A 15,908-nucleotide genomic window follows, 5' to 3' on the forward strand; every position below is an offset into this window, starting at 1 on the left:
TCTGCATCATAGCATCCTTCCTCTTTTCCTCCACAGCCTCTATTTTCCCATCCTTATTACCAGCCTCCTCCTACAGTTCCCATCAGGTCTACCTGCTCCTCTTCCCCACTCCCCACCAGTACCAATCCAGATCAGATGCACACACACCTCTGCCTCCTCCCCTTCACCTTGGGTCACATTTACTCCAGCCCTGGTCCTCCCTCCATCCTCACCCTCTCCACCTCCCACACCCATCTGCACCACTACTTCTGCCCCTCTAGTCAGTCACTCCTAACTTTTCCCCATCCGCCTCGTCCCTTCCTCTTGCTATTTCTGGAACATCCACTCCATCTCTAAAAAGATCAAACCATCTATGACTTCTTCATATCTAGCTCCCTTCAGGCTCCTGTCCCTCACAGAGACTAGAATCCCTTCATCTGACACTGTCTCTGCAACTGCCCTCTCTTTTAGCGTATGTCTACACTGCAGCTGAGAGGTTTGACTTCCAACGCAGGTAGACGATTCATTCTTCAACTGGTGGCTAAAAATAGCAGTGTGGCTGTTGCAGCATGGGCCGCAGCTCAGGCTAGCCACCTGACTCCTAGCTCACTCTGACCCCCTGGCTCCAAGCTCAGGCAGCTAGCCCAAGCCGACACCCATGCCACAACATCCACACCGCTATTCTTAGCGTGCTAGTTTGAGCTGAGCTAACGCAAGTCTGCCTACCAGCACTGGGAATCATATATCGCAGCTGCAGTGCAGATGTAGTCATAAAGGCCTGTCCTTTCTGACTTCCTGCTCTGGATCGGACCGTGGTGGGGGAGTTGGGCTTCTCCTCTTCTGTTCCTGCTGCTTTCAACTTCTCCCTACTCTCCCTCTCCTCCCCCTTTTTTAACAGCACTGCATCTGACTCTTCCTTCTCCCCCTCTGTGTTGTTGTCATCTACCATCCACCCATTTCCTCCCCATCAGCTGTCTTCTCTGATTTTGACTCCTGCTATCTCTCTCTAGTGACTTCATCTTCCACATGGATGACCCATCTGACCCCTCAGCTGGAAGTTTCCTCACCCTCACCTCTTCATTCCACCATGCAGCCCTCGTTCAATTCTCTTACTCACCAAAAGGGCTGTTGTTTTATCTTGGTCTTTACCTAGCAATGCTCTTGCTCTGATCTTTCTGTTGCTGAGTTCTTCCGCTCTGACTATCTGGTCTCAGAGTCGCCTATCAGCTCCCCTATCATGCCCTGTCACTTGGCCCCTCTGTAATATCCAGTCCATCAGCTTTCATGATTGCTTGTCTTCTTGCAGCCCTCTTGTCCCTGTCTTCGGTCAATATGGTTGTTGATTCACTCCATGTTTCGCTCTCCTCTGCCTGTGACTCTTCTGCTCCTCTCTCTCCCATCACAAAATCTGTTCTGCCAGTTCCTGGCCTGGCTTACCCCCAACATTCACTGCTTCAGCTCCTGCGCTGTAATTTGTCTCTGGCTGAAATCCCATGACTAGGCTGACTTCCTCCACTACAGATTCATTCTCTGAGGACTGAGTGGCCAGATGTAGATGATCACTTGTGAGTGAACACTTTTCACAAAGCGATCACTCTGCATCTGACCTCATCCTCAAAGGAAACCTGCCCAGCACCTTCAAACAACGAGCCTGGGACGTTAAATTCAGAGCTGCTAGATACTAAAAATCATAGACTGAATAGACACATGGGATTTATGGCTTGTTACAACAATCTAACAATCTGTTCCACCTTGTATTTAGCTGTGACACTCTGAGTATATTTCCCAGAGCTGAGGGAGAGCTCTGCGTAAGCTCAAAAGCTTGACTCACTCTCTCTCACTAACAGAAGTTGGGCCAGTAAAAGTTATTACTTCACCTACATTGTCTCTTTGGGATGAAAATCCCCTAGGAAAGTGGAAATACTCACTCTTATTAAAAACAGTGAAATGGAACTGGCAGTTGATACCAGTGCATGGTGAGATTTATTTCTTACCCTGGAGATTTACAGGAATGTGTACTAAGTAATATCCCTCCAGCTTACATTTTAAATTTGACATTATGGACTAAGTTCTCACCTAGTGTAAATCAGTGCATATCCATTGAAGTCATCACTGAGGTCACTGAAGTCCCTAATGTTTAATGTAGATATTTGTATTTCTTGCCTCTCTGTGTACACAGATGGTATTAATGTAGTTAGTTATTAGATCAAGGTGTCCAATATAATGCTGTATTTGTAACAGACTTAAATAGTTGCAATCCAAAGTTTCGCCTTACTCTAAAGATGAACACTTTATAAGACTGCCTTTGTATACTTTTGCTGACTGCCAACCTCTTTGAAAGGTTTCTGTCTATACTTTTCTTTTGCTGTCTATTATAAAAATGTCTTTTAAGAGAAACCCTCACGGCAATGATATCATACCCTTTTATTTACTTCAAAGACTATCTGATAGCAATTGGACTAGTGTAGTGCTGGTTATAACATAATCTCCTCTGCTGCACCAATATATGAACTGCAGCTATACAATCTCCCCCACTCCTATATTAAATCCCAGACCCTATCTAATCTGTGACACAACAGATCCAAATTCTGTGGCAGGAAACCCCAGTTCCGTGGCAATGTTAATTAGATTTATGATTTGGTGATTTTTTTCATAATACATTGCTGAGTCCTCCCTGGAAGTGCAGTATGAAAGGCCTGAGTAAGGGGGAAATTATTCCTAAAAAGACTTGATTTTCAGGGTCCCTGTAGAGAGAGCACCCTGCTGCTGGGGAAGTTTGTAGCTGTAAAGTTCAGTCCTTCCAGGACTGGCAGCGATGGAGGGTCTGAGCCAGAGTGCAGAAGGCTGGCAACAGCCAGGGGCTGAGTTGATATGCTGTGGCAGCTGTGTAGAGCTCCTGTGTAGAGTGATTGTGAAGTGGGTGAGCAGAGATTGAGGGGCAGATGATACTTGATATTTTATATATTTTGCTTAAAAAAAAAAAATCTGTATGTGATTGTTATCCCTGACCTTACAGTTGTCACTTGTTTTGGATTATAAACTTCTTGTCACAGGGACTGTGGATGTAATTTTCAAAAGTGCTGAACTGATTTAGGAGCTGAAATCCTATTGACTTTGAATGGGACTTAGACTCCTAAATCATTTTGGAACTTGTGAAACTTTTACTGTATGTCTTCATATATATGTACAGAACCTAATACAATGGGACCCTGATCCTGATTGGACCCCCTCAGTGCTACGGGGATAGAAATAATAACTAATGTAAAAACTTTTGAAAAACAATCATATCTGTGTTCCCTTTTATTTTGAATTCATATACTTTGGACTTTCTGATATTTCCTTGCAAACATAATTTAAAAAAAAATTGTAATAAATTTTTCATAATTAATGCAAGCTGAAGGTGCCAGCTGATATCCAAATGGAAGAAAAGCATAAATGAGCTTTCAAAGAAAGCTCAGTTAGCCAGCAAGACAGTGATATTATTACATATTTGCATTTGAATTTAGGAAAGGCCTCAGGACTGTGCGTAAAATGATGGACATGTTCCAATCTGTTAGATTATGAATATTCTGTGTTACCTCTTAGTTACTATGAAAGCCTCACAGTTTTCTAAATGACTCAGGACAGCTTCTTGATGAAATTGTATTTTCCAGAGTTACGGATCCATCAGATCCATTCCTAATTATGTGTGAAATGCCTCTGTCTTCAGCTGGTTTTTTTCCTCGCTTAAGGAAAAAGATAAATATATGGATTCACAAAATCCTCATTATGTGAAAAAATATTTTCTTTAATAACTCGTTATATCATATTAGTTATAAGTTCTCAACCCTTCATATTATTCACCATAGCTGTTTCAAAATGGTGCTGTACTGATTATACTACTATTTAAATGATAGCTGATGATAAATATTATCCTAGCACAGACATAGGGCATCATCATATGTCATGTCTGCAGACCACTTTTTTGCCAGCACAGCAGATTTTTGTGGCTATAGGCCAGGAATTTTAATGAAAGAAAACATCAAAGATGCAGAAGAAATGAGAATATTAGTCAAGGAAGATACACAGTGATGCTCTCTGATAACCTCTGGTAATTGACATTAGAACTATGTGGGAGCAACTTAAATAAACATCTGGCCACTGAGTTTAGACATTTCCAGTGACAAAACCCAGACAGATCTTTTGGACTTGCAATAATAAATATTTCAGCGCAGTCTACATGAATCAACTTAAAATCCTGTTTTCAATTATTCTAGTTTTATAAATACATCATACTTAATTATTCAAGCATATAATTTCTTTTGAAGATTCCAGAATTTGATTTTTGTTTCATTCACATTAAACTCAGTTTTTTATTCATATCAAATTTACTTCTGTTTGTACAAAAACAATAACGTAAGCTTGCCAAATACCATTAAAGCAGCATGCAACTGAACCTTTTCTTGGGTGGAAGGGGCTTTTCTGAAAACCATGGAACTGTACTATAATTCATTCCAGCCATGCAGCCCGCTAAAATAGCGGTGAAAGAAAAATTACAATAAAAAAAAAACATGTTCCCCAATATATTTGTAATGGGTCTTTTTGGTTTTTGCTTAGTTTTGTTAAAGTAATGGTCTTAAGAATGTGCTCTGTTCTCGCATAGATAGCCCAGACTAGCAGAGCTCGAATAAGTCTGTCTACCCATGCTGGGAATCATGCTTCCCAGTTACATTGTAGAGATACCCAAAGTGGTACTGTGCTATCAAAAGTGTGCAAAAAAGAGGGGAAATTCTGGTGTCTTTTGTGTACAAATCATGAGCTGGAGGGAGTGAATTAGTGAGGTTTGCAGGTGTATGTACTATGTAGAGAATTTATTCCATGTTATCACAACTCTCAGTAATCTGTAAAATACATTTTCTGCTTCGATATCCTAAACTGTAATTTATCCTGGTTATTCTGATCTGAGTCTTTGTTTAAACTGTCCATGTTAATTAATAAAATGCAATTTATGCTCTGTAGACTTTTTCTATATACTATAAAAATGATGGCTCTGGAAGCATAGAGAAAGCGACAAATTAACTTTAAATCTGATAATCTAATAGCTTCACTCTTGCAATTTAACCTCTTGCTAATTGATCTATAGCTTTATAATTAATTTACCCTACTTATAACCTTATATTTATTAGAGTACTTGATTTCTTACTTCTAAACCTGTGCACCAGAATCTGTCAGTACTGTAGCTGATGCAATTTAATTTATTTCACTCTTGTGTAAACACTGTTGAGGGAGAGGAAGTATTGAGAGTGGTATATTTGGGGAGTCAGGGGAAATAAATAAGAGCAAGAGGATGACATTAAGACAAGAACAATATAGATTGAATATCAAGGAGAACTTCCTAACACTGAGGTGTATTAGATGTTGAATAGTCTCCCAGAGGAAAGTTGCGTCTTTTCATAGGATCATAGAAATGTAAGGGTGGAAGAGACCTTGAGAGGTCATCTAGTCCAGTCCCATGCACGGAGGCAGGATATTTAAAACTAAATTGGACAAAGTACTAATAAATGCATTGCAGAGAACAATTCTGGATTGGTAAAGGGTAGGACTGGATGAGGTAACCTATGTTTCCTATTGCTAATGTCTATAATTCTATATATTTTGCGTTGTCTCATTCCATAATTGCAAAATACTGCTCTCTTATGAGTCACGAATACTCTTCAGTTCTAGATGGGCAAAAACCTTATGGCCTGATCATGCTATCTTGTAACTCCCATTGAAATCAATGGAATTTTTTCCTAAATGAGGACTGCCACATCAGGCCCTTAATTTGAAATTCATTGACAGTCAAAGTTACCCTGGCCATTTTTGTCTCAGGAACTGAGTTGTCTGGATAATTTTTTTAACTATTAGCAGCATTCTCCCTGCCTGTTAATTACTCATTCCTGAAGAAAAGGAAGATAATTCACTGAAAAGTGCTGATGGAAAACAGTACGAAAAGACCCACTTCATGCTATTTGTAGCACACAATTTACATCCCTGCATTTCTTTTAATGCTTTTTTTGTATACAGGTGAAAAGTATTCATATTGGTGGCCTTGATCCCTTTTTTGACCTGCAAACTCCCTGCAATAAAGTGAAGGTCAGTTTAATGATGCGTTGTGGGTTTAGCTTGATGGATATTGAGATACTTGATACCAGCATATTTAAATTTGTAAATCGTTCCTAAATTTGATGTTCTCTTTCATTTCTAAAGTGATATCTAAAGTTTTGCTTTAAAGAGGTATAGTTTTAATTAGCTTTTTAAAAAATACACAGCAGTCTGTCCCCTATATTGCTTTGTCACATGTCTTTTAAAAGCTGCTTGACATACAGTTTAAGTTAAAATGCAGAAAACTATCTTAACCTTATTAATATTGATGTAAATCAGGAATTTAATCAGGAGAAAGTTCTACAGTTTTTGAGTGTTTAAATGCAACTTAAAATATGTTTGTCTTACAGAATCATAGTAGTCAACAGATACTATTCTTAAGGTGCCACAGTTCTTATATAAAATAAAGACAGTGGACCAGAACCTCATGGATCTTCAGTGGAAGTGTGTCCCCATTCACCAGAAGAGGGTTTGGCATATAAAGTGTATTTGCCTTTATCATAAAGGGAATCTGCAAAGCAACATTGCAAGGTTTGCCCACTAGGGTTCTTTTATGAAGTATCACACTTTTCTTCCACAAATATGTTTTTCTGTCTGCTTCTTTTTTTTCATTAGAAATATCAGATCATCCTTTAGCTGGAGGACCCTGGCGTCCATAAGAAATCCATATGGTGATGTCGCGTATATCGCATCCGGGGCCCTATCGGGCATGCGGAAGGCGGGTGTCTGTCTGGTTTAAAGGGTGAATCGGTGAGGGGGCCGCTCCCCCCGATTTAAAGTGGTCACTTCCGGATGTCGCGTATATCGCGTAGATGTCGCGTATATTAAACATAACAAGCAGAGATCTATTCTTTTCTTTTTAATTATAAGGTTGTCGATACATCGTAAAGGTGCAGGAAAGGGCAACTCCAAAAGGTTCTGATGTGTAATTAAGTACTGCCAGAGATCAGCCTAGGCCTGAGTAAGGTGATCTTTGGGGCATATCTTCCAGCTGGCATTCTCTTAACATATATAGGGCCATGAATCAGTAATGGGACTACTCAGGTGCTTAAAGTTAGATATTTGCTGAAGTACCTTTCTGAATCAAAGTCTAAATAAGTAGCTTTATTGCTGAGGTTGCAGGAGCGCTGACAGTCAATTTTCTCTTCATCATGGAACTTGATATGAAATTCTTGCATTGTCACCTAGAAGCTGTGATGATGAAATGTTTATAGTAATAATGTGTCCTGGGGTTGCCTGGGATCAAGCAACCAACAAAAGAGGCTGAATGTTACACACCAGTTTTACATAAGTGAAAGTCCACTGATGCGAGCAGAATTATGCCAGTGTGAGAGGGGAGTCCATCTGTGGAACACAAAGGACCCAACCCCTGCAGCCTTTACTCACAGGAAGAGTCATACTGGTGGACTGTATCTGTGAGGAAGAGTTGCAGGATCATACCTCACATGAGGCATTCAAGCACAGCTTCTTTCTCAGGGGTGCAGTCTCTGAAGCGGACACCGTACCTGGTAATTGAATTCATAGGGAATGATGGGGGAGGGGGAGCTGGGGAACCACCAGGTCCTTCACTGGCTGACAGAGCCAAGATAAACATTTCAGTGAGAGCTGAGAAAAATGTCTAAGTGTTCATAGCCTGAAGATATTGCGCTCTCCTAGGCTGACAGCTGGAGATCAGCCAGGGAGAGCATGAATGGAGCCTTGGGGGCCCCAAAATATTAACAAAATAAGTAAATAAAACTTCAGCACCTCCTTCTACTCCCATCAGCACATCCCACTGAAGGAGACGGACTCACCCCTTCCTTGCTCTGCTATAGGCTGTAAGGTAAATAAGACACGCTGACTGCAATGCTTTTTATTATTAAACAAAGGAAATTAAAAAACCATGTAAACCCTATTACAATTGCTACAGAAACTGGGTATAAACAGGTTATTCAAAAGGAAGAAATTAAGACATTGATACATGTCATGTATGCCTTCACACCTGCTAATTGTGAAGAGGATCCATTTTTTTTAGATGTAATATTTTAGGCTTTGATTCAGCAAAGCCCTTAAGCATGTGCTTAATTATAAGAATGTGCTCAAATCCAGGCCCGTTCAGTGAAGCACTTAATTAGGTTCTTAAAGTCTATTGACTTCAGTGGCGTTTAAACTTCTGCTTAAGTGCTTTGCTGACTACAGATGGATTTAATTTGTGCTTAAAATTAAACTTCACTGAATTGGGCCCTTGCTGTTTTTTTGTAAACACTGTTTTTAATATGTTGTGTAGAGCCCTGAATGCTTCTGGTGGGAGGATTGGAGTGGTGTTCTACAGATTTCTTATTTCTGTATCTTTTATCCACAGTGGTATAAGTTTAGGGCTGGAACAGCAGCGTTAACTTCAGATGGCTGGACTTTTGTCTATATCAGAACCTTCATTAGTTTAAGCTGTGCGTGTGTAAGAATTTATAGTAAATCGGGTCCCTGTTCAACTTTCCTTGGTCAGGAAAATCTAAGCCAGTGGGTGATTGTGCTGAATAAGGTTACTGAAAATGGCCACAATCTTGCTGCTACTGTAGTCTATATCATAACGTTTGCTGATGTCAATAAGAGCATCAACAGGCCAATAGCATGCCGAATGGTTGTGTTTGGGTTTATTTTTGGTTATTGACTTAAAAAAACTCCTCCAATGAGAAATACAGTGCTGCCAACTCTGATGATTTTACTGAGTCTTGCAATATTGGAATGTGGGGTGTCACCCTGGCTGTGGGGCAGGGGGGTACATCAGGGCACGGGTACCTATTCAAGAACAGGACACCAGCCTCTCCCTTCTGGCTCCTGTTCTGTGGGCCTGACTGTGCTTGGCTTTCTGTCCCTGGGGTTGTGACTTCCAAGGTTGCCGTGCTACTCAAGTTTGGCCCAGTCTTCCTGGTGGGGCTGTCCGGGCCACATCTGTGTAAGTGGCACTGCGACCTGGCGTTGGGGTTGAAGTACCACTGGACCGGCCCCCATATTGTCATGACAGAGGGGTGGCTGGGCTAAAACTGAGTGGCGCTGTGACCCTGTGCACCAGGTTACAGTGTCTGGGGTAGAGAGATGAGCCCAGCCAATACTGTGACCCCTTGATGCATTCCGATGATCCAATTTTGGGTTGCAAAATACTGGTCTAAATGGCCTTTTGTTTTTAGCCTATATTATTTTTTTTTTAATGCACTGATTACTTTGAGTAAGGTTGTGCAGTCACGCTTCTGATGGGAGCCTTTCACTTAGCTATGTAGAAGAAAACTCTCTCCTGGTCATTAGAGGAGTAATTAGAATTTAAACAGCTGGATGGTGATGGATAGTTGAATAGTCCGATACATTTTCTCTAAAACAGACCTTGATGTTTTGAATAACAGACGAGGAAAGGTGACTTCGTTTATTTATTTGAACTGTTGCAGCTCAGGACTCTAAGGGTTAGGGCCACTGCCAAGAAAAGATACAAACCTTCTTTTCCATAGTGGTGTCATCAGGCATAAATTGTTTTATAACAACTTATAGGTATTTGCAAGGAATCTGAAAAAAGCTACATTAATTTTATCTTGTTTAAGTTTTCCTACATCTAGCTTTGCACAGTACTTGGAGAGTGTAAGTATTTTCTGTGACATCTGTTCTTAATAGTCTCACATCTTTCTTCTGTGTTCATTTGATAGATCACATATTTCTGGCAGTCTTTTGTTATTAGAATCTCCAAAATGTTGATATTAATCTGAGCACAATCCAGAACAAGCTCTTTCAGGGACTCGTCTTTAAAACTGGGTTATTTCTAACAAGCCAAATGTTTCAGCAATCTCTTTAGGTAATTTGAAATTGATTTATAATGGAATAAGGAAGTCATTTTTGTTCCATTTATAATAAAGAGTTGCTCAGCTACGTCTACATCCTTCTCCTTCTATAATTTTTAATCAATGTAATTCTTATTTGACACATTATCTTGGAATGTTGTACAAGCTAAAAGGCCAGGTTGTAGGATTTTGCCCCACTAAATACTTAAGTGCTCCGGAACGTAAAGGCTGTCCTTTAAAATTGGATGGATTTAAGAGTATAAATACATAATATTTCTTGAAGACGCTTTCAGTCAATCACTGTATGTGAAAAAGGCAAGCAAGATTTGGCTCTGTGTGACAAAATCTCTGCAAGATACATTTATGCGAAGAAGATATGCAGGATATGGATCTTAATTAATGTATATTTCCATTAAACAACATGCAGGAACAAAAGAAAACTACACATATAGAGTAATATACATTGGAGACAATGGGTGAAATCCTGAATGAGATTTAGGCATTGACTTCAATAGGGCTGGGTTTTTTCTCAGTGAATGTAATAATCACACATTCAAATTAGATTGTGTGTGTTAAAAGATAAATTACACTGTTTTATTAACAATGTGACTGTGTCACTTTGTTCTGTGAACACTTGTGGAATCAAATTCTGTTTTCATCTACATTCCTGTAAATTCATAGTAACTTCAGTGATGAGAATTTTGCCCAGTAGAAGGGGTAAACACAAGACCGATCACAGTCAAGATCCTTGAAGACTTTTCAGAGCTATTACACCTTTGCATGAGGCAGTTGTTTTTTAAAACCAGGTTTCATAATCATTATCATATACTGAGATAATTAGACCTTTTGTTTTATTTTTTGGTAAATGAAATTCAAAACTAGAAAAGCACTGTAATGATGGATAATATTAACTTCTATGTTTAGACTGGAAAAAAATGAATTTTATGAGATGCAAAATCCTAGTAAAAACATTGCTAGTTTCCTGAATTGACTGAAGGCATTTAATGATCATGTATCATGGACAGTAGATAGATACAGCGGTGGATAATCATCTTCCACCCAAAAGGGCCACCTGTGAATTATTATTTTAATTAACATTTTCACAGTGAGGGTATTTTTATTATTTTTAGTTTCTGGTGCATCTTATCTGAAATTCCCTTTGCACATGGAGGCAAATTATATTTGAATGTCCTGTTCTTATAGGTATTATCAGCTGTGCAATGTGGTTTTCTACATCCACTGTTTTGTGCTCAGGGCCAGATACTGCCTTCGTTTCCACCAGTCTTAAACATTAACCCTGCAAGTTGTTCCAGGCAGTCAGACTTCTGCACCCACGCAGAACAATTTGCAGGATCAAGGCCTTAGATTGTAATCTCTTCAGGGTAAGGGCCATTTCTTTGTATGTGTTTATGTGGGACCTGATCCTGACTGATATGTGAGTGTGTGACTGGAATATAAATATTAAATAAATACATGATGATGAATAAAGCAGATTTTTTGAAAAACAAGAGCAGAGCCTGACTCTCTCCCTCTAACCAATTCTTTAAAAGGTGCTATTTCACTTTTCCTCGGTAGATGTCAGCAACACTACAAACATTCCAAATATTATTGCTTCAAGTGAGTCCTTCTGTTTACAATTTTAATTATTTTTCCAATTTCAGTTTTGCATAGGCCTAGCAATCTAAACCAGTTGAATCCATTGGCCTTTGTATATAATAAAGAGAGGATTGAAAACTGCAATTTGGCACTGTAGAGGACAAAATGTATTCTCAATAACGCAGCCTCATACAGAACTTGGTGGAAAGGGCTTATTGCTACGTTTTTAGAATTTTCTGCAAGTTTACCTCACATACTGCCCCCAAGGCAAATGTGAAGTAATATAAGATGTCTAATATTTTGCTTCTTTCTGTGAAGTAAATCAAAACCGTGGGAATGTTTTCACATAATTTGATTTACTCCTGTCTCCTACAATATAGCTTCAACTACATTCAGTTAACTCTCTGCTTGCTACAAAAAAGGAGCCCAATCCTATTCCTAGTGAAGTCAATAATTGACTCCATTGGGAGCAGGATTGGGTCCTGAGGACTACATAAATTGAAAGGAAGGGAATGGAATGAAATCCTTTTGGTAGAGTTTTTTCCTGCTTAACAGAAGCATTCAATTCCACTTAAGGTTTATGAAATATGCAGAAATGTATCTTTTATATTAAATGGGAAAAAGTGAGCTCTTACTTTATTTACTGGCTTAAGTGAGTGAGTGACTGGAGGGGTCCCATTCTTTCCCAGACTCCCAGCGTATCATAACTTCCTTCACATGTGATCCAGCAGGATTCCCCGTCCTCTTTTGGTATTTTGTGTGCTGCTGCATTCTTCTGTTCGGACATCTCTCTTTTCCTCTCACCAGTTTTTGGGGAGAATTTAGAGGTTGAGAAAGGTGCTGGATTGGCAGTTCTGGAGAACGAAATCTTAGTCACAGAACCTGTATAGCAAAGACAGCAGCATGAGAGCTTCCCTACACTGCCCTGCCAATATGTCCCCTCAGCTATGCCCTGGAGAAATCACCTCTAAGGATGAACAGCAGCTGTGTCTCCGTGACCGCGTTTGACGTTGGTCACATTTTGCAGGGTTGCCAATTAGTCCATTGGTGGAATTTGTTTGTTTTTTGTGATGTGAACACGTCTACTGGGAAGTGGGCTGAGACCCCCTCACTCACCAAATTCACCTCCCACTGGCCATCCAAAAGCCATCAGATTGTAACAACCTTTGTTCACTGGAGTTGGGGATAGAGTCAAACTGGTGGCCTTCGTGCAAACAGCTCCATATCCCACTAACCATGGGTGCAATCACAAAAAATGTTTGGAGGAGGGGGAAAAAGTGGAGTAATTCTTACCCAAAATATACAAAGAACTGCCTCCACAGCTGAGTTCAGACCCATCCTCCCAAAAGACCCCAATAGCACTTGTATATACTTAAACCATAAAGTGCTATTCACTTGCGCGCGTGCATGTTTCTGTTATGGTGTCACCCCATGCTCTGGGTCAGGGCTATGTCCTCAGATCTCCCCATTCTCTCTCTCTTCCTGTGTTAGTTCCCCATGCTCAGTGACCGTAGTGCTTTGCCGTCCACTGTGTTCTGCATCCCCATTCCCCGGAGTTCTGACACTTCCAGTGTCATCACAGTACCCAGGATTGTGTCTCCCGTATCAGTGTCCCCCCATCATGTCTTCTCTTCCCATTTTTCCCATTGCTCTTTGTCCCACTCTCCTCTCTTTTGGGTGGGAGAGGGTCCGGTCTCTCAATAGGGCATATCTATACCTTCCCAGCAGCATCTTCCTCATCCCCATTGGAAGTGGGGCTGATGGGTGTTCTTTGCCTCTGCCCATGTGCTCTAGGGCTGTGAGGAGAGGACTCTTTCTCCCTCTTCCTTCGTAGCCAGCAGGAGGAAAGCTGGCTCTTCCTCCTTGGTTCTCTCTGCTCGGTGAGTCTGGCGCTACTGCTGTCTTTCAGCTGGTGAGCAACTCTCTATGCATGAGCTGTTGGGTGGCTCCACAGGGGAGGGAATGGCAAGCATTGAATCTGCTGCTGCTTCACACAGCGGGGCTGGAATGGGTGTTCTTTCATCTCTTCATCACAGATGAAGAGATGAAAGACACTACTGTCCCCCTAGCTGAAACTCTGGAGCAAATATCCTCCACCTTTCCAGTGGTTATGTCAATGACATTAATAATCATATTTAATGCTTTGATCTTCCATAGCACTTTCCACTTGAGCATATTAAAGTGGGTTGCAGGCTTTAATGAATTCAACTATATAACCCCTATAAAGTAGCTAAGGATTATTCCTGTTTGGAGAAACTAAGGCACAGAGAGAGATTAAGTGAGTTGGCCCCGGTGTCACAAGAAGTCACAGTAAGCCAGTGGCAGAGTGGCAGCTGATCTCCTGATCCCCAGTATTCCACATCCTGACTGAACCAAAAGTACTGAAAAGTGCAGAGATGCTGCACAGTTTTGGTTCTCTTTCGATATCTGCGTGTTGATCACCTAAGATACCTCTGGAAGATAGACTTTGGGCTATGCTGCCAGGCAGATTGCCAGATTGGTGGGTAGTTTGGAATGGTAATTATCTTACATGTGAAGCACAGTGAGAGTACATGCTGGATCATATCTGCTTCATTCATAATATGAAAAGGAGAGATCTTTAACTTTACATAGTTTATGCTTGTAACAACTTTTGCAAGCAGTGATTAATGGGTTAATGTAAATTATGTGGGAAATTGCTCTGGAAGCTGTGAGGAGAGGGGATGTGTGTAAATATATATGTGTGTGTGTGTGTATATATATATATATATATATATATAATGGATGATTTCTGTGGAAAGGCTGGCATAAGTTTTTACTTAAACCAACAATACTGATATAACAGTTTCCACATCAAAGATAGGTCCAACTACTATTCAGTTGCATAACTAAACATATGATTTAAGTCAGCAAGTCTTTCCACCTCATACACTATTTCCTGAATATGATTTCTCCTTTCTCCTGTGACAACGGAATGCTAAACAAGGACTCTTGTAGCACCCTTTTCTGAGGGGCAGACTCTGCCCACAACTGATTGCCAGCTTCTGCAATGAGACCTTTGGTGATGATGACTTGATGTATTAGTATGTACAAGCAGTCACTGATGTTCTAAAACTGATGAGTTCCGAGGACCGAGTGTTAAAGATCTATGAGCCCAAAGTCTTATACTTTCCCTGTTCTAGAGAGAACAAGAAGGAGATCCACTGAGCAGAAATTTTAAAGGAAAATAATTTGACAAATTAGGGGATTGCAACATCTTTGGCAAGCGAGGGGAGAAAATTCCTCCCCCCCACTGCCAAAAATAAGCCCAGAGAATTGCTGTGTGAAATGTTCCTAACAGAACCACATGAAACTTGCCTGGTTTCAAGTTTTGTTATAAACTCACAAATGAACCCAGAGCTGTTGAAGGTTCCACTTAGATTCCTTAATCTGCACCTTTCAAGCAACCTGGAACCCATTTATGGTTTTGAAAATGAAACGTTGTGGTTTCAATTGAGTTTCAATTTGAGCTTTTAAATTTTTTGTTCAAACCTGAAGCTCAAAGTGAAACTCAGCGAGGACAGAAACACGTAAAATCGAAAATCAAAGGAAAGGTTCACACAACCCCCTGAAAACCAAACGTGAGATTTCTCACAGCTCCTGACCAGGCTCTGCCCATCCACACAACCCATCGGCAGAATTATTCTTCTCTTTGCTTTGTGGTTGTTTGTAGGAGGACCTGAATTTGATATCAATCAGGAGCACTGCTCCAAAGAAATTAATGAAGCCCTCCCATTTTTAACACTGGGAAATCCTGTTGTATTTATCTGGAGTGCAATCCCTTCGAATACAGGTTTGAAAGATTCCCTACATGTGGCTGTAGGGGAGGAGGCAGTTTAAATTCTACAGATAATGGTAGACAGGATCTGAGGTTTTAAACAGTGTATGTAACTGAAGCTGAGGAACCACAGTTTGAAGTTCAGAAAAATATTAGTAACTGAGCTGCAACAAACAGGTAATTACAATAGAGATTGAGGGGGAAAATACTTAGGTGAATTAGGAGGTTTTGTCTAGTTTCAACCTGTGCAATGTTTTTGGTTGAAAACCAAAAAGTAAGTGTGCCTCGTTGTTGCATAGATGAGCTAAATAAAGAAAAATCTAGAATGCTGTGGTGGCTTCTTGATGTGCAAACCATGCAAAACTAAAACCACCGTATGCAAATGAGGGGAAGTGCAAGTTGAAGGGTTTGATATTCACTGTTTAATTCACCCAGGTCCTGCTTAGTACTAGCTGCACACTTGTGAACTCAGAAAGGGAAATCCTAGGTCTACTGAAATCAGTGGGAGCTATGTTATTCATAAGAACATGACATAACTGGGTCAGACCAATGGTCCATCTAGCCAGTATCCTGTCCTCTGACAGTGGCCAATGCCAGGTGCCTCAGAAGGAATG

The sequence above is a fragment of the Emydura macquarii genome, unplaced genomic scaffold (genome assembly GCF_026122565.2).
Source record: "Emydura macquarii macquarii isolate MOO-44397 ecotype Brisbane River unplaced genomic scaffold, CSIRO-AGI_Emac_v2 contig_1644, whole genome shotgun sequence".
Classification (NCBI taxonomy): domain Eukaryota; kingdom Metazoa; phylum Chordata; order Testudines; family Chelidae; genus Emydura; species Emydura macquarii.